The sequence below is a fragment of the Corvus cornix genome, chromosome 14 (genome assembly GCF_000738735.6).
Source record: "Corvus cornix cornix isolate S_Up_H32 chromosome 14, ASM73873v5, whole genome shotgun sequence".
NCBI lineage: Eukaryota > Metazoa > Chordata > Aves > Passeriformes > Corvidae > Corvus > Corvus cornix.
Genome location: NC_046344.1, coordinates 4,216,145 through 4,239,542, shown reverse-complemented (window position 1 = coordinate 4,239,542; position 23,398 = coordinate 4,216,145). Strand labels below are relative to the sequence as shown.

Sequence of the window (23,398 nt, the reverse complement as noted above, 5' to 3'; positions counted from 1 at the left end):
GCTGTGCTGGAGTTGGTAACTGCAAATCTTTAATTTTAAGGGTCAAATCATTATAGACTCTCTCAGGGAAGTTAATAGGAAGTTTACCTTTGACTCAGCTATGTAAAATCAACAAGAAATTCCCAACTGATCATAGTGACACATGGTTCCATCTCCAATCCCAAGCATCCCTTCCTACAAGTCAAACTCGTATTTTCATTTTTAAACCCATCCTTACAATTAGAGCTTGTGCTGCCTGATCAGAACCAAAATGTCTCAGATGGCTGGGCTGGATTTTGGGACTGACTTCAGCCAGCACTCTAATCTGAGTCTCCTCACTTCTGCTGAGGTCCAAGTGTTTCAGGACTGAGCTCTCAGCTGGGATAATGCATCTGCAAGGCACAGCACAGCTCTGTTCAGGCCCTTGGTATGCAGTTGGTTGGGCCCTGGCTGCTCCTGAAAATCCCTTTGGCCTCACCCAGGCACTTCAAAAGCCCTTAGTACCAACAACCTGCACCTGGGTTGCTTTAAATGATGAATTCCATAGGGGCAGTTTCAAAGCATCTTAATTAGCATCAGGTTTGTGAGCAGAGCAAGGCACTGTGGTACCCACAGTCCTAAAACCCCACACAGGGTGATGGTGAGCAGCAAGCACTGAAGGTTTCAATGACAAGGAAGGAGTTATTTCATTGCTCCAAGTGGAAAAGGAGAGACATGCAGCACCAAGCCCTCACCCCTATGAGCCCTTTTATTGCCCATTTACCTCGGACAGATCCCAGCCCTCTGGCATGGCCAGGGCATGGCACAGGGATCTTTTAAAGGAGTTGGTACCATTCAGGGAGGGAAGGTCCTGAGCTCGTGGGTCATGCATATATACCTGCATATACATTATTAATGCCCTCCACATGACAGCTGCTGGCTGCATCTACAGACTCTCTCCACTGATGCCTCTCTCTGAGTCACGGCTGCGTAAAGCTCCTTGACAGACCTGGAGGATGAGAGATGTGGTAAAATCCCAAACATGAGTATTGCATCAAAGGTTCTGTGGTTATCAGAGCACAAACAACATCTCCCTCACAATTTCAGGGGCAGGGTAGTGCTAGGGCTGTCTAACCATCCTCCCAGAGCACAGAGTCCATACTCAGGGGCACAGTGAGTCAGGGCCAGTCCGAGATGCTCCACGGGGGTGCAGTGAGGTGGTCTGTCCATGCTGCTGGCAGAGGAGCTGGGGAACTCAGTGAGCATCTGGTGGGTGGACTTGAGTGGGATTTCTCCTGCATGGAGAGCTCGGCAGTCCTCCACGCATGCCTGGCTGTGTCAGTCACTCTTGGTTTAGCTGACACACAGGAGAGAGCCTCATGTGAGACTTTCAGAGGATGCTGCACACTAATGGTGGGAGATTGCCCCACGTACCTTCAGGGGTGGGCAGAACCCGAGGCACTATGTAGTGCAAAATGAAGAGGGATGGCTGGGACAGTCTCCCCTCTCCCAAAGATCTTTCTTTTCTCATTACCATCTTTCTTATTCTCCCCAGGCCTTTCACCTGCTCTGAAGCTGCTGCTGCCTCAGCTACTCAAGATGAGTGAAGGACACGTGAGCATCCTGATGGACACAACAGCCACTTCCAGGTACCCTGCACTGCCACGGGCATTCATTTACAGACATTATTCCAACCAATCCTTGAGGCTGGGCAGGAGGTTTTCCACACATATCTTGCTGAAGCTCTGCTCTGGGGGATAGCTGTGGCACTGAGGAATCAGCACTGAGCTCCAAGGCAGGGGGACCTGCATGGGGAAAAGACCCCGTCCCACTCTGGGAACAGACAAGAAGCGAGACATCAGGGAGGATCACTACTTCTGTAGTGGGTTTATTAGCAGAGAACTCTGCTCCTTCCACCTCCATCTCTCTGCAGAGTCAGTGACTCCCCCACCATGTATTACATTTTATTCTATAAGTGCAAAGCAATTTCCATTGAGGGTAGGGACAGTGAAGCACAGAGAAAGAGGAGAATAATAACTCATCTTTCTTTAATCCCTACCATCCCAAAGGATCCTGGTGCCGTTTGCTTTACTTTCTATATGTATGCACAGTTAATTAGCATTACCACAGAACTGCAGGTATTCTCAGACTTAGTAGAGGGAATATCTTGTAATAGAAGGGTAAGCAAATTGTTTCTGCTGTTTCCATTACAGCCAACTTTGATTATCCAGGGTAATGGGATAACAGGGACAAAGCAAAAACATAGATAACATGAGACCGATGCAAATTAAGCTGGTGGGGGAAAAAAAGTGATGCTGAGAGTAATGCAGGAAGGAAAGGTCAGTGATACTGATTAAGGAGCATGGAGATCCCTGCGTTAGCACTGCCCTCAACTCACAGATCCATACACAGTGGTACCTGGGCACAGCAGTTATGGAGCAAATCTATAGGGCCTGTCACTGTGAGAGGGAAGCAGAGACATCCTCTGCACAGCAAAGCCAAGCTGCAGCAGAGGGAGGCAAATTGCATTAATGCCGAGCATTTCAAAGCCTCTCTGTGAGGGATTTGCCATTAAAAGGAATAAGATTTGGGCACTCAACCCACCTCCTCCCTACACGAGCAGGAAGAAGCCCAATTTAAAGGTCAGCATCTTAATGGTTTTCGCTGTGTATATACCAGGATAATTCCTCTCCAAACAGAAATCCAGCACCTCCTTGGTGAACCACAGCCTCTGTTTGAAGGAGCACAAGAGCATCCATAGCTGAGAAGGTACAGGAGTACAGACAGCTACATCTTCTATGTTAAAACAGGAGGGAAGAGGCTCCAACTTCATCTCCTTGCAACACAGCCCAAGATGAGGAAAGGGAACAGCGCTGGAGTTCCTCTGTAGTCCCTCATCTCAGCAAAGATCGGATTCACTCCACTCTGTCAAAGGGGATGTTCAAATCCTTGGCACCAACATCGTGGAGGCAGCTCTGAAAAATCTCTGGTGGTGGGTGGATAAAAAGGGCACCAGTGGAGATGAGAAAGAAAGAAGAGAGGGAGGAATCTTAGAGGAAGAAGAATCTTCTTAATAGGTTTTATTGATTTAACCCAAAGAGAGAACAGTAGGGGGAAATATATGCCATTTAAATGCAAACCAGTAATAAAAATAATCATTAGAGTCATAATCTCAATCTGTTAGCATTTTATGTAGAAATGATCTTAGTGGGAAATATTTTCTGAGTAAACTACTTGCATTTACTTAGTATGAAGGAGACTCTTAAATATAACTCAATCATTATCATGGGCTTTTTTTCAGGGGTTGTTTTCAGTACTCAGTTCTTGCAAGTGCTTGATGATTTCACAGCCCTGGCAGAGCCTGACTTGGAGAAGCTGCTGGCCCACCCCAGTTGGGATCTCCTGTCCATATCCCTGTGGATGTTCCTGTTTCCATACTGGAAATACCTGTGGATTTCAACGGCAGCTAGAATCATCACTCTCCACCCACACGATGATGAGACTTTGTGAATGGCCAAGGAGGCTGCATCACTTGCTCAGATCTTTTGAGCTGTAGCTGAGGAACAGTAACTTCAGAGCATGTCTCCAGGCCCTGCATATTCCAGAAGAAGCGAGAACCACCTGACCATCTCTTTTAGCTTTCTCTCTTGTAAAAGAAGAGGAAAATTAGGGATTTTCCCTTTGCGGAGGAGCTGCAGGGCTGGCAGTGAAGATCCAGGGCAGGGAGCCCTTTCCTGGTGCAGGAGGGGAGATTGGATGTGTCCACCCATATCTCAGAAGGAGCTTTTCCAGTCAGGGCCTTGTCCCCAAGATCAGTCCCCGTGGGGACACGGCGCTGCCCACGTGCAGCTGCTCCGGGGAGGTCACTGTCCCCATGACTCCCACGCCGTGCACATCTCAGCCACAAAGAAAGGAATAAATACCCTCTTCTGCCTGGGGACACCTTTTAATCTTCTTGCTAGATTTTCATACCCTAGTCCGGACTCCCAGCTGGGCCAGGCGTGATCTCATTTAGCATTCCCTGCACAGAGGCAGCTAAACCAAAGCTGCTGTTTTATCCCATGCACTGGTAGGGGCTGGGGATGCTCTCACTGATGGCACTGGGGGTTCTCACCACCCTGCAGCAGCCATACCTTGCCCCAGAAGGGAGAACATCCCATGGAGGTAGGCAACTGGGCCAGCATCCCCAGTGCTGAGAAGCTCATCAGCCCCTTGCAGACCTGCTGGTGGCAGGACACTTGTGGGTAGCAGGTGCCAGAGCAGCAGCTCTCCAGGGGCCAGACAACTGCCAGGGTGCCATGCCAGCAGCTGCCACTGGCAGAAGCCACTGCAGCTCCTCGAGTGGGTCTGGCCCTGTGTCCACAGCCTGTGGAGCTGGTCTGGCCTTGTGTCCACAGCCTGGGGAGCTGGTCTGGCCCCAGACCTCTCCAGGTCTCCAAATTCACAGTGGCCCTCACGCTGTGTGGGTAATTCAGGCTCGCAAGGGGGTTATTAAAATCCATTCAAAGCTAATGTCAGCCAGTTCAGTGTTAATGTCAGTGGCTGAGAGGCACAGCAGGAGTGGGTGGAGAAGGACTTTGATTTCCCCACTCTAATTTCCAAGTGGGGTGGGCTTGGCAGGCAGTGATGGGGAATGGGGACGGTGGCGGGTGGGAGCATGCGGTGCCGCGTGTCACACAGCAGACAGGTGGGACTCGCAGTTTAATCCCAGCAGCCAAACATTTCACTCCATGTTTTGCTTGACAGCATCTCTCCCTGGCTGGCCATTTCAGAGGCATGTTATCTGCCAGGATCCCAGCAGGTGAGTCTGCCTGAGCAATCAGCTCTGCACTGAGGCTGGGAAGGGGCTGTTGGTGCTGCTCCACACGGGGCTCCATCAGGTATTTCAGGACTGGGCATCACACCCAGGCACTTCCCATCTGGTGCATTTGGAGGTTGAAACTACATGACCCAACTTCTGCACTGACCCACCGCCCCTCAAACCTGCCAGGGCTGAAAGCAGGGCTGGAGTTTGCTCACGTCGCTCGGGTGAGTCCAAACCATCCCCTGGGTTTTGAAAAAATCAGGGTAATTTCAGGATGTGGCTAGCATCATGCAGGCTAAGATAAGAGTAATCGGAGCTCCAGGCCATAAGCTGATTCCTTGCATATGACAGGAAGGAATTAGCCCTGTGTCTTCACCTGGCAGCGTTTGTACACATGGGCACACACCTGGTGGGATCTGAGCCACGGGGACACGTGTGTCCTGATGCTTTCCAGGGACAGGGTGACAAGGATCCAGTGCAGAAGTCCCATGGGCAGAAGAAGGGGCATGGACAGCAGAGGAAATCTGCTCCAAGCATCGTTCACAGGCCAGGTATTGCCCCACCTCCTCGCACTGGCACAGCAGTGCTGGGAACCCCCAGGTCTCCTTCCCAAGAGGTCCTGCCCTGGTTCTCCCCCAGTTTCAGCATCTGTTTGCAGCGGGGATTCCTCCACGTTGGCTGGGAAATGCATTGCAGTCTCTTTAATAGCTCATCCTGGCTTTTCCTCGTATGTAAATACAAAGTGTAGAACAGTGGCCTCATTTCACACTATAGGAGTGCATCAGATGCAGATAAAGGTACTGAAGATGCCTTAAATGATCCAAATTTAACATTTGGTTATGTAGGCTGAATATTTCAGTGAGTTTTTAGGGTAGAAGGTGCTGTAAATGGAGCCTGACCTCCTAGACAGTGAATTTTACCCAGGGATTTAAATCAAGTCTGACCATTAAGCTTCATCCTTCTGACAAACAAAAATTAGTCTGGTTCATAAGCAAGGGGGGCAGCTGCTGGAGGCAGACTGGTCACAAGCCACAAGATCAAAGAGTCGAACAACATCTCTGAAGGTCAGCAGGTCCTGCCTGATGATATGGCCACAATCCAGGTTATTTTGCTTTAGCTTGTCTGATGTGTGAAATGAGGGTAACGAACAGTTCTGGGGTCAAAGCCAGGGTTCAAAAGCAGTATTTGGTGCTGCTGCTTTCACCTAGAAAATAGCTGCCATTCAGAAATCAACGGTATTAGAGAAAAGTGAAACTCTAGTGGTTGCCAGCAATCGGCCAGATGGGTCAATGAGGTGGTTTAGGGTGGCAGGACCATCGAGGAGATGTGTGGCACTAGCAGACCCAAGTCCCATCCCGTGTCCCTGGGGAGAGAGGCCAGGGAGGTGGGAAGGAGCTGCACCTCCCTGCAGCCGGCATCCCATGCCACATGGCAGGTTACCAAGCAGCTGAGAGATGATTTCTTTTGCCAGTTTTCTAATTTATCTAATGAGCAAGAAAATAAATCAAGCTGACAGTCACCCAGGTGGTTTTGAGCCTCAGCTCCTCACAGTCCCCTTGTTCTCCCAGCCCATTTTATAACAGGGGTACAACCCGAGGACACAGCACTAACTCCTGCTATAATCTTTTCTTTACCAACATCACTTAGCAGATGGAGTCATTTAGATGTGCTCACGTTTAAATGAGTGGCTTGCCCTGAAAGGGACAGAGCTGGGGCTGCTGGCAAGGTTTTCGGGATCGTTAGCCTAGAAAATGCTTAGCAGAGGAAGCAGTTGGCAGGCAGATTTCACGGACATGGCACCGCTGTCCTCTGCCAGCAAAATTACAAGGCTGAAATCCTGGAGCTGGATGGGGCCAAACCGTTCACAGCAAACAATTTAATTGATGAATGAAGTGAATTGCCCAGGAGACGGGTTTTAGTCATCTGCTCACCACATGAAGCTGCTTGGAGAAGGGTTTGCACAGTCGAGTGTCGCCTGGGATGGGCTGGCTGGGGCTCCCCATGGTGGGAACCTTCACCAGAGCCCCCTGGGCGCCTCCTCCCTGGCTGAGCAGCCCAGTGCTGCGAGCCTGGCTACCTCCAGGCTTGCCAATCCAAGGTGCTTACAGATGCTACTGCTCCTAAGCCTTCGTGGCTGGACCAGTGCTGGGACCACTCAGATCTCAGCACTCGGTGCTGGAAACAGAGCCAGCACAATGTAAGGAGGAACAGCACCAATCTAAACAGCAAAAGCTACTTTTCAGCTCCTGCAAGAAATTCCATAGCAGTCTCAGAGGTCTCTCCTCTCCAGCTCCCTGACCTCCTACACCAGGTTACCTCCATAAGCTCCTTTCATTTGGTCTAATAAAGTAAATTAGTTCTTGAGCTCTTCCAAGGAGAATAGGCATAAAAACGTACATTGAGATGAATGCTTACAACCCTTGAAAATACCTCTTGCTTGTGAAAAGGCTCCTGAAGAATGAATAGAAGGGACAATGATTACCAAAAAAGGAGGAAATATTGTTCATGCTGCCCGGGCAGCATTTGACCCAGCCCTTGCAAAGGCTGGAGAGAAAAAGGAGGAAGAAGGCAGGGAGCTGAGACACTAATGGCAATCATTGCTCTGTTGGGAGCAATATCTCACAGTGTCCATGGAGATCAATTGCAAATTATTCAGCCTAATAGTTCTCAAAACAAACTCTTATTCTGCTCCTTTGTGGCAGGCATGAAGCTTTCTCTGCAAAGGCCCATTTTACATCTTAGGTAACTCAGTGCTGGATGGTGTAACGCTCCATTGTGAAATCCCTGCAGGAGCCTTTGATGCCGGCATCTTCCAGACGAGACGCAGAGCTTATCAGCTCAAATAACAGAACTGTCTTTTATCCTTTGTGTCCCAAGCCTGCTGTTTTGGCACTTATATTTGTAATTCATTGCCTGGCTCTGGGTCTGGATTCATCTGGACAGGCAAACTGTCTATCTGTCTGCATTGCTGAGTTATTTGTGTCTGCCCCGAGGGACCTGAGCACCTAAGCTCTGCTTATCTTCATTGATGTTTAGGTTCCTAATTGGTTAAAAGTCATTTTGGAAAGGTGGTCTTAAGGGCTGTAGGCTTGAAGATGCTTTCAAAATGACTACCCCCAGGCCAGGCTGTCCATCTTTCCCTGGGACTGCAACCCTAGTCTGGTCTGGTCTGGCTTCCAGAGATGCCCGTGCACCTCCAGCTCTGCTATCCCTCCATTCCAGATCAGTGCCAGCCCATGGACCTGCCCGCCTTTCACCAGCACTACATTTTCTTCAAAAAAGGACAAATGAGGTGGAAGAAGAAAAGGTGAAAACATGATAATGGCTGTGGGAAAAGGCCGCCGCTAAAGATTTGACAATGCTGGAAATAGAGGCTCAGAGAAAAGTTTTTCTCCAAAAATTATTCTTTTCAATCTCAACAGCACACTGAAGAGAAGTTTAAGCACACTTTTTAGCACCTTTTGTACTCAAATTCGAAATTCACCTGTCTAACCAAGCAATAACAGAAATAATCTTTTTTTATCCAGCTGCACATTTTGCTACAGAAATTTGTTTCCATTAAGCTTTTCCCTTTTGTCCTCTTAGAAAGCATATTTTAAATAATAACAGTGTAAAAAAAAAAATTACATACTACCCAAAAAACTCAACCCTGTCAACCGTGCACTTTTATACAAAAGTTATCTCCTTCTTTCAATGGATTGATGAAAACCCTTTTCATAATGTCAAGGTGGAGATGAGGAAGAGGGAGAAAATTTCTAAGTGCCCAGCACAGCTAGTCATTTGAACAGGGAACACGAGGCAAAATCTGGTCTTAGAAAACTGAGCTACAGCTCCAACATGAACTCGATGTTCTTTTTCTGCTTTGTAAAACAGAATGTTGTAGAAGTTGGGGTGGACGCACACACTGCACTTCTCATCTGCGGGGAAGAAATAATGGCCTTTTTCCACACTCCTTAAATCTCAATAGAAGAATGTGAATTCAATCTTTAAAAAAATAAAAATTAAAGACGCAACCATGATAACTTTCATTGCTACCACACTTTCAGGAGTGCAGCAGCCGCAGCTCAGCCACTCAGGGATTCCCCAGGAAGGTCAGCACTCTGAGATGAGTGCCACCAGGAGCCATCCTAAGAACAGCAGCAGGAGAAACACAACCCTGGCTCGCTCTCCATGTCTGCACCAGACTCTTTCCTACTGGCAATGAATGCCATGAGGCTCCCCTTCACCATCCACTCCTGGGGAGGATTCCCAGCACTGGAGCCCTCTCCAGAAAAACTTGCCCTGTCCCTGCCAGCTCTCTCCCATGGGCAGCTGTTTCACACCAGCTGCTCCTCTCACTCCAGAGATGCCATGGACAAGGCCACCCCTCACCTCTGAGCCTGAGTGTCACTGCTGGTTCCAGCCACAGTCCTGAATGTCTCCTAGTTGTTGTCCTCAGGGGCTGGGAGGCACACTGGACACGGCATTCGGGATCCCACGAGGAGGTCACCAAGCCCAGTATTTGAACTGCAAGGATAAAAGAGAAAGCATAAGAGGGAGTTTCATCAGAGGGGATAAAAGCCTGACTGATGGCTTGATTAACACCAAGCCATCCCAGGGACAGAACAGCTGCTTAAGCCATGGATCAAACACAGAGACACAGTGACCAAAGGGGAAGGGGAAGAAGACCACAGGGAGGTCCAAATGACAGCAGCTGCTCAACAGAGTAACTAAAAGGGAAAAGAAATCCACTTGCCAGTGGAAGAGGGACTGTGAGAAATGCTGGAAGGGGACCTGGGACTGAAGTAGAAAGAATGGGACAAATGCCAGACAGGGATGGAAAAAGATGCAAGGAAGATGGACAGCTCTGGGCATGCCCAGGGCAGATGGTACAAAACATCAATGCAGAGCTCCTGGAGGAGTGAGGAGCCACTGCCACCAGCAGCACCAGCCACCCAGCACGTGCAGGTTTTAACTAGCTTAATAATCCTTTTTACACCTAAAGATTGGTCTCACAAACGTCTTTTTAAATCTTAGGTGCGATTTTATTGCTCTCAGTGGTCAGTTCCCACACCCTTGTTGTTTTTCTATTACTTTTGGATGCCTGGCTGGCCAAGGCTCTCTCTGCTTCCCACTGCTGTCAGTTCCTGCTCACCTGTGCTGCCAAACAACCAGTACAGCAAGAAGAAGTGACACTGAGTGTAACAGTGCTCATCTTTGTGATATTCAATGTCTTGTTTTATTATCATCTACACAGTAACAATAATAGCAATATTAGTGACAACCATTTTGTTACTCCTCCTGTTAGTAATATTCAGACATGACCTAAGAGGTATTTCAGAAAGACAGCACAAATCCAGTGCAAGATCCAGGAGAATGGGGCAGTTAATTAAATGTCAGAGTGATGGGCAGAGCTGGGACAAGCCTGGAACAATATCAGAGAGCTGGACAACCTCTGACAAGCACAGGGAGATGGATGGATCTGGGACATGTCCCAGACCTCTCCCTCAGCAGAGGCAGAACCCTCCTACCCACACACATCTTTAAACACAACATTGTTCCCTCTCTGTCACTGCTTCATTGACTTATGCAGGTGAGGAAATTTGCTGGGGAAAGCTGCCTTCCAAGCCATCACTGATCACAGCCTGATCTAGTGACATTTTAATACCTCCAAATGGTGCAAAGGGAATAAAGAGCCCCATTGAAAACGACAGTGTCTTAGAAGTGTGTTTTACCAGCATATGTGTGAACTCACAGCAGGTAGGGGTTTATTTTGCAAAAGATTTCTTCTCCTTTTTCCAAACTAGACATTCATAAGAGAGGCAGGTGGTGGCCAGGGAATATGGAGAGAGAATGGCAGCCGGAGGGTGTTCCAAAACTCCAAGAATATTAGAGAAAAAAAGGAAGCCTGTGACAGATACCGGGCAATCTGTAAGCCATCAGGAAGAGTGGAGAGCATAACAGACTAATCAATCAGGCAGACAAGGGTGAAGTGTCACAGGGAGGCAATAGGTAGTTGGAGGTCAGTTATGAAATATAATCTCTAAATTGGAAGGAGAAGGGCAGCAGCACAAGAACAGTGACAGGTGTTTGAACGCAGGTAGGTGAACGTTGGATTGGTGATTTCAAGGAGAGTGAATGTTGGATGGGAATATTATGGGAGTAAGGAAAAATAACCTGGTATTTTAGAGACAGGCACATATTCTGTGAAGTGAAAGGCTGAGCTGGCGAGACTTTAAAGTGTTGTTCGATTTCAGAAAATGCTGCTGGAAGACAGACGGTGGGGCTCCCTGGTGCTTGTTTCTCTGGGTTTCCAGACAAAGTTTGTCAGGTTAGAAGCAAAAAAAAAAAAAAAAAAAAAAGTAATGCTTTTCCTAAACCTAAGTCCTGCAAATAACAGCTGGGATCTGAAAGCCAGGCCAGATCCTTTCTAGTTGGTGCTTTCTCATCAGCATGCGTAATCTCTAATCTAGTTAGCAGAGATGCAGGGAAGTTGCACACTGCCACGCATGAGAAGACGGGGATTCTGCAGGTGAATTTAATTACTCCTTCCACAGAGAAAGTGGGAGTCAATAAGGCACCACTCACGCTCCATTAGCTACCTGGGCTGCACAGGCCCGACAGGAAACCAGACAGCATCATTTACTGCTCTTTCTAAGCAAAGCAGGAACAGCAGCATTACACCCAAACATGAAGTAATTTCTACCAACACTTTTCTGACATTACAAAGATGTCACGAAGTCCTTCTAAGAACAGTTAGACCCAAGCAATTAGAGCTAAATGAACAATTTCTAATGAATAATCGTTTGACAAACTTCACCTCATTTTATGCTCACAAAACATTCACACACAGATTGCAAAGTCCTCACATTTCTTTGTCAATGGATATAACTTGCTGGTTTTTTCCACTGAGCAAATAGCAACGTAACAGTTCATTCAAAAATCAACATTCAAGCACAGGCTGGGTGGATGGGTTATGCCAGACGTGTGGTGCCGTTCCTCCAGTTCTTCCACTGGGTGAGGGATTGGAGCAGCTCCAAAAAATGCAAATCAGGACTGTTCCCTCTCGTGTTTGAAATTCCCTTTTGTCAAATCTGTCAGTGCTGGAGCACATTGACTGGACTGAGCCATGGATATGGGCAGTGTGGGAAGGAAGCCAGCTGCGGTTCCTCTACAACTGATGGCGAGGGCCAGGTATCATCAAAGCCACTGGAGAGGTAGACACCAAGGACACACTGGAGAACCTGGAGACGTTAAGATGATGACCCCAACTCCCTTAAATCCTTAAAACCACCTGCTTAACTCTCCACGCCCAGTGCTGGCCAGGGCACAGGTGAGCAGCCCAGGAGGTGGAAGCACCAGTGAGGCTGGACCAAGGCTGGCAGCCGAGCTGCTGGTGGGCTGGAGAAGCTGAGAACAATGTGTGCTGTAACATGCAGGGGCATAAGAGAATGTAGGGCAATAAATCAGGCTCTCAAAGCAGAGCATATTAAGAGATCAATGGGACAGACATTAGACCAAAGGAGCAAACTCCAGAGAGACAGGAGCAATTCTTTTCCTCCTCCTTCTCCTCCATCGCTAAGGACTTTTTTCCCCATTTAATACCATTCTCATTGTTTTTAAATGAACAGCAAAGATGGTGGGTTCCACGTGGCATTAGCAATGTGTTTGTGAAAAGAAAAATGACTGGCTCCTAGCAGGATTTGATAAAAGCCTCTCCAAGTTCTGAGTGATTTACAGCTGGAGAAAACAAACACGGACTGATACAAATGCAGAGAGAGGCAGAGCCGGCACCGACATCCAGGTACACTCAATTACCAATTCATCAGCCCAAGTGAACTTGAAGGGCTTTTCAAACTCTACACGGCTCGAAATTAAAGGAAATCTTTAGATGGATAACGTTCTGCAGTGGGGGAGAAGAAGACTAATTTGTTGATCCTCAGCTCAAGAGCCCTGGCCTTTCATGGGCAAAGGGCCACGGGAAAGGGGTGCAGGTGGCAGCTCCCACTCCCCACATGGGACCAGGGAATGGTCCAAACATCAAGATGATCTTCACACACTGTTGCAAAGCTGTCAGCACACAGCTCTACCTCTCTCCTTACCGTGCCAGTCCCCAAACACCCTTTTTTTCCTTGTCTCTACTAAAAACTTTGCTTCCACCTGCCCTGGGGGGTAATCATGGCAAAGCTGTGAAAGAAACCAGTTTTTTGTTCACTGGCTGAACTAAAAAAAAAAAGGAAAAAAATCACAGTGGCCCCAAGTTGGAATTGTCCAGGCTTTCCACAGGAGAAAAAAAAAAATCTATATATAAAAAGATAAATATCTATGGTCAAACAATAGTTTAATTCAATCTGAAACTAAGTCATAGGGATTGTCAGTTTTCCCTCCATCCCCTGCCCAGAAACCCGTTTTTTCACAAGAAGAGATGATTTACAGCTTCCCAGCTCCATGCTCCAGCAGCACTGACACAGCCACAGTGTTTGATAACCTCCCCTGTTCCATGAAGCTCCTCCGTGCTGGGGCATGGGGCCCTTCAGTGCTATTCTGATACAAACTCCGAGGCAGCTGGGGGTAGGAACAGAGGGAGTCTGGCTGCTGAGAGACTGCAGGGATCTCTTTGTTAGTTGTTCATGCAGAAACTGTTTTGATTTCAGTGTCTAATTGATATCTTGGGGAAATCTTAGCAAAAGACAGTGCACCCTGCCCAGACCCCACCTGTGTGTGCTCAGTTGAGGGGCCCCGCACTGCCAGTGCTGATGGAGCCCCAAGGCTGTGGGGCTGTCCCTGTTCCCATGCTCCACATCCTTGTCCCACAGGTTTGGAGAGCTGAACCAGCATGGGAGCCCTGGGGCAGCTGGAAGGGTGGGTGCTGAGCTCCACTGCTGCTCAAATTTTTGGCAGAGAAGAGACTTTGGAGAGTTCTGTGCCGTGATATCTGCTCATCAGCAAGGAGAGCTGTGTCAGCCTCCAGTCTCACTGGGGAGTAGGGACTGCCTGCATCCCTGTGGAAGCTGCCAGCATCATGCCTCCTCCTGCCAGAAGCAGCATCAAGCCCTTAATTTTCCACTGGATATCAGCCCTCCTCTTTCCTCTGGCCTCCTCCAAAGACAGCAGCCATCGCTCACACACGCAGCTCCAAGGCTGGCTCTGCACTATTTAAAAGCACAGCAGGTATTTTAATTATTCACGTCAAGCGCGCCTTGCTTGCTAACGACTCTCTGAAGCTGTCATAGCTGCACGGGCTGGAGTAGAGCCCTGCCAGCAGCTTCCCATGGCCTGGCCTTGGGGCAAAGCCTGGGTCTGCAAAACAACCAGGATCCAGTGCTGTCACTGAGGGCAGAGGTGGCACGGGGACGCTTGGGTGAGGAGCACCCTGGCAGACCTGTCCGGTCCCATGGGCACTTGCCCACTCAGCCCATTGTCCAACCTCCTGCCCGGCACCTTGCATCCTCCAGACCAGGGGTATCGGCCAAATGCTTTGCTATTACTGTGAGCTGCTGTGCCCCACACTGATAGATTAGCTCTTGTCATATTTTAAGGGCACTGGAATTACCAAAATGCAAGGAAACTGAGGGGTACTTGTACAGCACAGCTGGGAGGCTTCAGATGAAGACACTGGAGGGGATGACACACTTCCTTGTTGCCTTGAGCTGCTCCCAGGGTTTGATGCAAGGAGCTGCTTTGGAAATCAAGCCCTTGCCACCCTGCAGCAATGTTTTTATTTGCTTCTTCCTTCCCAGTACCACCAAAATTATTTGCTGCAATAGCATCACTCTAATTCTTAGAGACATTAGGAAAAGGTTCTTTGCCTGGAGGGTGTTTGGGCACTGGAACAGGCTCCCCCAGGGAAGTGATTGCAGCTCCAAGCCTACCAGAGTTCAAGAAAAGTTTGGACGATGCACTCAGGTGCCTGGTGTGATTCTTGGGGTTGGTTGTCTTTAGCAGGGCCAGGAGCTGGACTCAATGACCCTTTTGGACCCCTGCCAACTCAGGATATTCTATGATTCTGTGATTCTGACCCACCTCCCTCCTTGGCAGAACAAGCTCAGCTTTTTCGAGGTAAATAGGTGCAGAAAGAAGGATGGTGTCCCACCCTCACAGCTGGAAGGAAGATAACTTGTGTTGAAGGAAGCCAGGTTCACCCCAGGCTCACAGAGGCTTTTCTCAGCTCTAGAGTGCAGGTGAGGGGCAGAGACAGGCATCCCACGTGCAGAAGCATCAGGGCTGTGGGTTCCTTCATTTCTACCCCACTGAGTCTCAATTAAATGTGAGCTTCCTTTAGGGACCTCAGGATTTCTATCTGAAGTTGATCTGTTTTCTTGGATGTTCCTCTCAGTTATTTCTCTTATTTCTGGTAATTAAGAGGCTTTTCTTCCCTGCCTTTGCTCACCATTACCTCAAGGCAAATTTGGAGGATTTCCAGGAATATTCAGGACCTGCTTTCCCCCACCTCAAGGTGAGCAAGAGCCTCATCATGGGTAACCCTGAGCTCCAGGACCCTTCTCTAGCAGGAACTCCCCATGGGCAAAGCCTGAGAGCAGAGAGGGCCCCACAAAAGCACATCCCCTGGCTGAAGAGCCAGGCTCTTCAAGCCTTCTGGACCATCAGAACCAGCCCCTCTCTTTTAAACTGTGTTTTTTAATGCTAATTTCCACCACATGCCCAATTCGAAGCTCTAATAATGAACAACTGCTTTCTTCCTTTCCTTCTGATTTCATATTCATGAGTCAGGGTTTCCTGGCACTAAACGTAAATGCTAAACGGAAATCGCAGCACAGTGACACGTCTGTGTAGCTTCACTGTCCATTTATTTGCCTTTTCAAAGAGCTGCTGTGTTAAGCAAACATCTCTGCCTGGATTCTATCTGGAGGAGTTTGTCTGGTACGGCATGGTGCCTGCCGGGGTGGGGGAAGTGACTCGGTGTGATGGTGTCTCACAGCTCTGTTTTTGCTTCAGGGTACTTCTCGTACAATGGTTTGAGCTCGGTGAATATCTCAACCTTTTCTGGAATATTTGCTTGAATCTTGGCAGGATGTGTTCAGCTCTGACACAGCGAGGGATGAAGCAGGGAACTCCCCGAGAGAAACACATCCATTGCTTTGGCTTGGACTCCACCGAGGGCTCCTGCAGGCAGCAGTGGGCAGATGTCTTGGCAGGGGAAGCAAAGAGGCACCTGTAACATCACTGGGCAAATTATTTTTTCTGGCAACTGGAAAATCCACATACAAATGAAAAAAAAAAAACCTAAAACCCAAACATTTCAGGATTCATCCAAACTTACTGCCGTCTTCCAAAAGACATCTTGAAAAAGGGAATGTTTCTATTAGCAATATTGGTCACTATGTTTTCCAAGAACTTTCCTTGAAGACTGTGCTTCCATGTTGAATTGAATTTTTAAAACAGCAAGGTCAAAAATAATCTAAAAAAAGTCAAAGGAATTGAATCTTTATCTATTTCAAGGCAAGCAGAGATGTCCTTCTCTGCAGAGATGCCAAAGGTGTGTCATTTCCAAACTTTTTAACCTGCTTGGGATGGAAGCTTTAGGCACACACATTGGCACCCTGAAGTCTCCTCTCCACCAGCTCACCCTGTCCGTGGAGTAACACATCTGCCCACCTCTGCCAGGGAACCATTTGTCCCCTTGGAGACATCATCATCCCCACATATCTGCTCTGCAATCAAATAGGAACAGGAATCACTGTCCCTGGAGCAAGGACAACCACTTGGGGCTGGAGCTGGGCTGTGCTGGCCACTGCTCACTGTCTGGTCTCTTCATGGGAACACCAGCTGAAAGTGGCTTTGCCCTAAGTTCCGGGCTGGGAAGTGGAGCAGCCAATATCCAAGTACTCTGGATTGTTCTGCCAGCTTTGCTCCTGCATTGGTCACCTCCATGGGGCAAGGTGGGCAGTGAGGAACTGCAGCAGTGGAGTGGGAACTGGCAACTCCAGCTCTTTGGTTGTCCAATGCTGGAAGCTTTCCCTCCTCTCAGCTGCCTCCACTGTGGTTTCCTTCTCCAAGACTCTGTGGATGCTCCTTATGGTCTTGGTGCTCTGTTGCCTTCTGCAGTCATCCATTGCCTTTCCATGTCTGCCTTTCCCCAAATGCTTTAACAAATGAGCTCACAGGAAGGCAAGGGAGATGAGAGATGAATTTCAGACCATGACAAATGAACTCACAAATGGGAGTGTTTGCAACCGCCATCTGAAGAGCTGTGCTCCTGCTCGTGGAGAATATCATGTGTGGCATATGTTCAATCAAAGTAATCAATGGGGACCACATTTTGAATATTATCTACATGCAACAGACTCCTTGGGAGGAAATTATGCAGCAATATTTAATGGTGCCAATGATTCAGCAAGTAATAGCAAGAAATATTCCTCAAAACACCATCAACTTCTCATGGATAACTCCCAGATGGGACTGAGGGTAAAAACCCTTTCATTAAAAAGCTATTCAGTTATGGTAAAACTGCCATATGTGGCTCACTGAGATTCTGATTGTCAGTGACTTCAGCTTGAAAGCTGCTGTGAAATCAGAAAACTACTTCCCATTTGAACAGGGGGGTGGAAATCGGTCCTTAGGGACCTGAAAGCACGGCTCGATCTCACGCAGCTGAAGGTGTCTTACAGCTGGATGTCTAGGTTAAGGTAATTGTCTAGACTTCTTTTATCATCAGTGAACAGAGAGACGTGCACCAACCCCCAGAGAGTGATTCATTCTTCCTGTCTTAAACATCTATTTTTGGATGGGATGAATTACACTCTGGAGGTGTTCAACTTTCTCCACTGACTGTGGAGTCCAGATGATGAACTTGGCCAGGACACTTCACCTTTCTAGTGCTAGAACAGGGAGTGCTCCACCAGAGAAGACAACTCAAGTTGTGCCAGTAGTGGTGGTAGGTTGGGAGCACTTGGCCAACACCTTGTGAACAGACACAAGAGAAGCAGTTCCCTCAGCAGACGGGAGATGGAGGAGGGGAAATCATCATAAGCACAGTTATGGTAGTGATCTCAGTATTTGAAAAAGACCTGAGGACATGAGGGTGCCTGATTATCTCATCTAGTTCTTTTATGTCATGCAAAAGGTACAGATTACATCCAATTGCTTTCTAAGTGTGACCTGAAAGTTGTAATTTTGCAGCCCTGGGAGGAAAGCAGGGACTGGTGTCTCAACTGAGAGCAGCCTTTCTAAAAGACCAAGCCTTTTAGTGATCTTGGGTTTTCCTGAGATTAGCAATTCCAAACTTCTACAAACCAACAATTTATTTCTGAGACATCAGCTGTATCCTTGTACCCACCTTCCCAGTTTTGAACAGCCATGTCTTGCAATTTTAAGTGTTTGGTTACAACCTTGAGAGCTATTTTGCAGACAGAAGGTTTCATGTCTCTGTTTTGCTGTAGTCCAGGGTCAACGCTAATAACCTGCACTGCAAAAATAATCCTACTGTGTTCTAGGAGGCTTCTTGCCATATGTCTTCCATAAATAAATGAGATTATTACCTTCTATGACTTCACTGGGAGCCAGTTTTGGTCCTCTCAGAAGACCAAGTTCTTAGTGCCATCTAAGCTTTTAGATTTTAGAGCCATCTAAGCCACCTCTTCGAGCCATCCTGCCAAAACCTCTCCAGATTCCACCTCTGCTATATAACATGGGGCAGGTTATCTGTGCAAAACCCAGGACTCGGGATCCAGCAACTCTACAGAAAAACCAGACACTGCCATTTCAAAGATCAACATGAGAAAACCAAACAGGGAACTAAATGGCAGGAGAAGTCACCAGAGGAAGGCCAGGCTGCCATCCGTAAACAGCTTTCCAAAGGAAATGTTTGCAACTGGTTCTGAGCGGGGCACACAAATTGCAAAAAGCATATCAGAACCCTACTCCAAAGCCATCCAGTGTGGGGGAAGAGTTGGGAGTGCTAATTCACCAGGAGAAAGAGATTTGTGCTCTTTCCTGGGGCGTGCTACTGCAGGAATAGGATGCAGCTGATGGCAAAAAGCCAATGGCCAGAAGCCAAAGGGTTCCTTGGGGGCCAGGGAAATGCCTTGGAGACTTAAGTTCCCTGCACCAATTGGCTTACACCTGTCAAAAAAAAATTCCCAGTATTTTTTCCTGACTCATCTGGAAAATCAAGATGGATCATCCATATTTAGCAGGCTATTCACTGTGCTCATGGGAACGTGTTCAAGGCAAGGTAGAGCAGGACCTTCAGTTCACAGTGTGATACCAAAAGTAACGCAGACATGTGAAGGGAGCATCCATCTGTCTATCCAGAAACATGGAACACACAGGATTCTTAGAGCCTAAGAGATATAAATTAGCCTCCTGTCAATTGAACAGATTCACTTAACAATATCAGTCCAGCACGACAGATACCAATGCTTGGTTTCTCCTTTTTGACTTGTTTTCTCTTTTCCTGCCTGCTTCAACCACTGAGTTTCCTGGGGCAAATCTCTACATCTCTGCCTCAATTTTCCTCTACTTAAGAACAGATTAATGTGACAGCAAAGTGTTGGAGATCTCTTAAGGAAAGCCACTGCATGAGAGATTTTTCTATTTTAAATTGTGAAAAGTGCTAGCCAAATGCTGGTTCTTAAATACAGCTGGTGAATATATAAGGAAAATTGATTTTTGCAGAAGACTACATCATTTAAGTGAAAAATCAATAATCATTTTCCATACTAGCATTTAAATATCTGAGCAAAAACACTCAAATAATGGCATCTTTTGGGTTCAGATTGTTCACTGGAAAGAAGGGAACACAAAATATTAGACTCAATATTATGTTGACAGAGAACACAAATGTCAGTTTGACCATCTTAGATAAGACATTTTAAAAGATATGAAATTAAATGACTCAGGATTACTCATGATGAAATCTTACATTAAGCAGTGAAAACTCGTATTTCAGGAGAATGTTTGGGATTGCTAACAATGCAAAGAAAATGCAGTTATAAAAAACCTGCCTCCCTTGATAAAGAAACACAGAGACAACAGGCTCCAAAGATGAACACTGTAACCCAAAAGCAGGACAGAATGCTAAAGAGTCTAACAGAAATCTCAATACATAATCAAGGGAAAAGGCAAAATCACAAATAAAAGTGGCCAAAGGAGACTTCCATGAAAGGGACAGCAACATAAAAGGGTTTGTCTTGCCTTATTACAAGGGAGTTTATACAAAGTACAAAAATATGGAAATTTTTCAGAACAAATGCAAAATTATTTTAATAAGAAGATGTAGCTCAGTTTGGAAAAAGACAAAAACAAAAAAGCCCAGCATTATAGTATCATACCAATGGTCAGTGGGTTAAAACCCATGTAATTTCTGACAAAGGAATTAAATCTGACAGCAGGCTCTATAGTCAGGCAGCCCTGGTCAGGTGTTGGTTCACTCTCCCAGCAGAAAATTAAATTTCAACAAAGCTGAAATTTCTCATTACATGAATTAGTTCTGGGAAAATCACATTTTAAAAGAATTAGGAAATGTTTTGATGAATCAAACATTTCATTTGCAAGACTTCAGGAGAATTTTTCATTTCTATTTTTGTCATATAACAAAATCTTTAAACATTCATATCTAAATGACATTTATATTAACCTGAATTATATTTTAATAATAACTTAATATTCTACCTCGAATGCAACCAAATGTCAAAATCTTGTATTTTCCTGCAAGGTACAAATTTTTCTATTACCTCATTGCTAAATTTTCAGCCTTTCCAGCTATTTATTCCAGAACTTGTACTGTAACATACCAAAAAGGCAGACTCTTGAAACCCTTAGGAAAGCTGTTGTTATTCTAATGTGAAACAAAAGGAAATCTGTAAGCAAACATATCTGCAGCCCACAGCATCAGACCAAAATATGAGCATCAGGACTGTAAGTCTGCTAAACACCCTCCGAGTGCAGTGAACTGCATTCACTCAGCTTAGGTGAAGAAACAGGAATTTAAAAATACTTTTGGGTACAGGGACAGCACCTGACTTTGTAGAGCAGCCATTCTTTGTGAACCTTCCTCCTTTTCACCTCAGTTTGGTTTATATTTAGAAATGCTATAAATATCAGCTGTTTAATCAAATGAAAAAAAGGTTTTGATAGATCATTCACTCATTTATTCTCCCCAAAAGAAAGGCTGCCGATAAGACTCTCTGTTTTCAGTGCATCTGTTCACTTGGCAGGAGAAAACAATTTCAATGGAAACATTGCAAAAACCTACCCTTTCTACCCAGATGCTCTATTTCCATATTTCTGATGCCATCCTGCCTGCAACCACTTCTTTAGATTTACATGAATTAACCAGCGTAGGACAGATAGCAGACTACAAAGTGTTCACGGAGTAACGATCGCTTTTGATGATGACTTTGGAAGTTCAATGGAAAAGCTGTAATCTCTTGTCCATATACAAAAATAAACATTATGGGATGGGTTTAATACACCTAAAAGTTTCATCCCATACGGCGCTTTTACATAAGTTTCAGAATGAAACTGCAATGTAGAACAAAGTACACAGGTTCCAGCCAGGCAGCATTTGTATGAACTTCTTTCTTCATCATTTCCACTCATCCTCTGGGTTACTTCTGCAGCTATCCAACATTATTTTGGCACTTTAAAAAAATAGTGCAACCATAGCTATACAGGCCTTTTTTAATAATAAAACTTAATGAGTCAAAAATCAACCTCTCAACTCTATTTTTAGAGAAAACCAATATTAAGATTCATGTGAAAGCATGGACCAGAAGAACAACAGATATCTGGGAGGTAAATTAGGAATAATTTGTATCTAATGCAAACTGGAGATTCTTTCAACTTCTTTAGGTCTTTCCACGACCAAGCTAAAGGAATAAACCCACAAGGAAAATCTGCAGTACAAGTCCTGTTCTGGTTCATCAGAGTTAATTGTACAGATTCAAAGTTTGTACAAAGCAAGGGAAATTAACCCTTTTGATCTCAGGGAACTGGCAAAAGATGCAACAAAATGCAATTTTCCACAATTATGATCCGTCTATTTTCTCCTAAAGCACAGTACTAGGAACACAGTCTTGAAGATTACACAAAGTACTTCGGATTTGTAAGATAATAATGATTATATGGTGCAGCCAGGGAGTAGGATTTTACCTATTATTACCGAGCTTAAAAGAGAGGTTCTAGCTCTGCAGATGTTTGATGGTAAATTCACAGTCTTCTGGAGCATAGTGGCAGGCAGGAGAGCAAAAAAAAAAATATTTGTCGTTGTTTCTAGCCTGTTTTATAGCATCAAGTTCTAACTGCTGTCAAGACTTTTATAGAATTCAAGGAATAGACGTAAAAGACAAAAAAAAAAAAAATCAGAAAAACAATGAAAATTAACTACAGTGAGAGTGTCCTTTTTGCCAATACCCCTTACCATGCAACTGTGCACTAACAGTCATACTGTACTAAACCATGTGACCAGGAGAATTCTGCAGTCACTAGATAAAAACTCCTGGTAAAATCCTTGCAAGATCTGAATTTAAAAATAAGCCATCAAGATAAAAGCAATTGCTTTCCAAATGGCCAGGCAAAAACGGATTGATACAACGTGATCAAGTAGCTATTGCATGTAATTTGATGGCAAGTCTGTATAAAACTTAATATAGCCTCTATTGTGCCTCCTCCAGATTGTGGTCTTGATGTAACTGGCTTGTGAGTAGTGCTGGAGAAACTGCAGTGGGGAAAGGAGCTCCCAACATGTAATTTGGTTTTGTCCTAAAATACAGACATATTGTCAGGAAATAGTAACTGTTACCAAAAATACTGCTGGAATGAAAAAGACTGTGTTTTTTCCAGTGGAAATAATCTTAGGAGAAGAAAATACCAAAATAGCCCACACTAAAGCACAAAGTCCCTGTAAGAAGAACGTGCCCTGATTCAGCAAAACAGGTAAGAATGTGTTCACGTCAAGGGAGTTCTGCCTTGAAATCACTCATCTGTTACAATTTGAAGTATGTTTATGTCCCCTTGAAGTCAGCACAATGCAAAATGCTCCACTAAATTGGGTTGTAGCAGGGAACCTTCCCCTTCCCATGGCAGTTTGGAAGCTATGGCACCAAGTATTGGGAAAACAAAGACCTGAAAACGTAGTTCATCTGCAAAAAAACCCAAACTGAAGAGCTGTAAAGCTCTGCAACACCTTTTCCCTGCATAATTCACAGCAAGAGAGGAGCAGAGGAATGGATCATTTAAGATGGATCTGCTCTCTTGCATATGTTGATAACCCAAAGGGATGTTTTGGGCTTTTCCTTGTCCTGGAGCCAGCAGGGGGGACCAGAACCTCTTTGGACCCTCCTAGACACGGAAAACTGAAGTGTAGGGGCAGAATTAAAGGAATCAATTCTACTCCAACTCATGATCTTGTGTAGCCTTGACGCAGTTTGGAGGTCCCATACACTTTGTGTCATTCAGGTCTGAACTTCCACCAGTGGCCTCAGTGTGAGTGACTCCCCTGCCTCAAGGCAGCAGTTTGTGACCCTTCCTCAAACAGAAGTAGAACTGCTCTCACTGCGAGTCTTTAAAGACAGGTCCTTAAATATTTACCTCAGAATCTGGATTTTCATTTTTGGCTCTTTGATCTTTTCGTTCTTTTTTTTTTTCCCCTCTTTACTCATTCTGGAGTATTTAGTCTCATCCCACAACTCCTGA

At 45.9% G+C, this 23,398-nt stretch overlaps 1 long non-coding RNA gene across 3 annotated transcripts in view; it reads right to left on the bottom strand.

Annotated features, from left to right (window-relative positions):
- Positions 1 to 850: 850 nt before the first annotated feature.
- Positions 851 to 23,398, bottom strand: part of LOC104684821 — a 66,071-nt gene continuing 43,523 nt past the window's right edge. Inside the window, exons 3-4 of one of the 3 annotated variants that reach the window (XR_005603147.1) lie at positions 9,134 to 9,268; positions 851 to 967 (exon numbers count right to left, since the gene is read on the bottom strand). This is a non-coding gene — a long non-coding RNA (uncharacterized LOC104684821). The other 2 variants (XR_005603145.1, XR_005603146.1) reach the window with 2 other exon arrangements.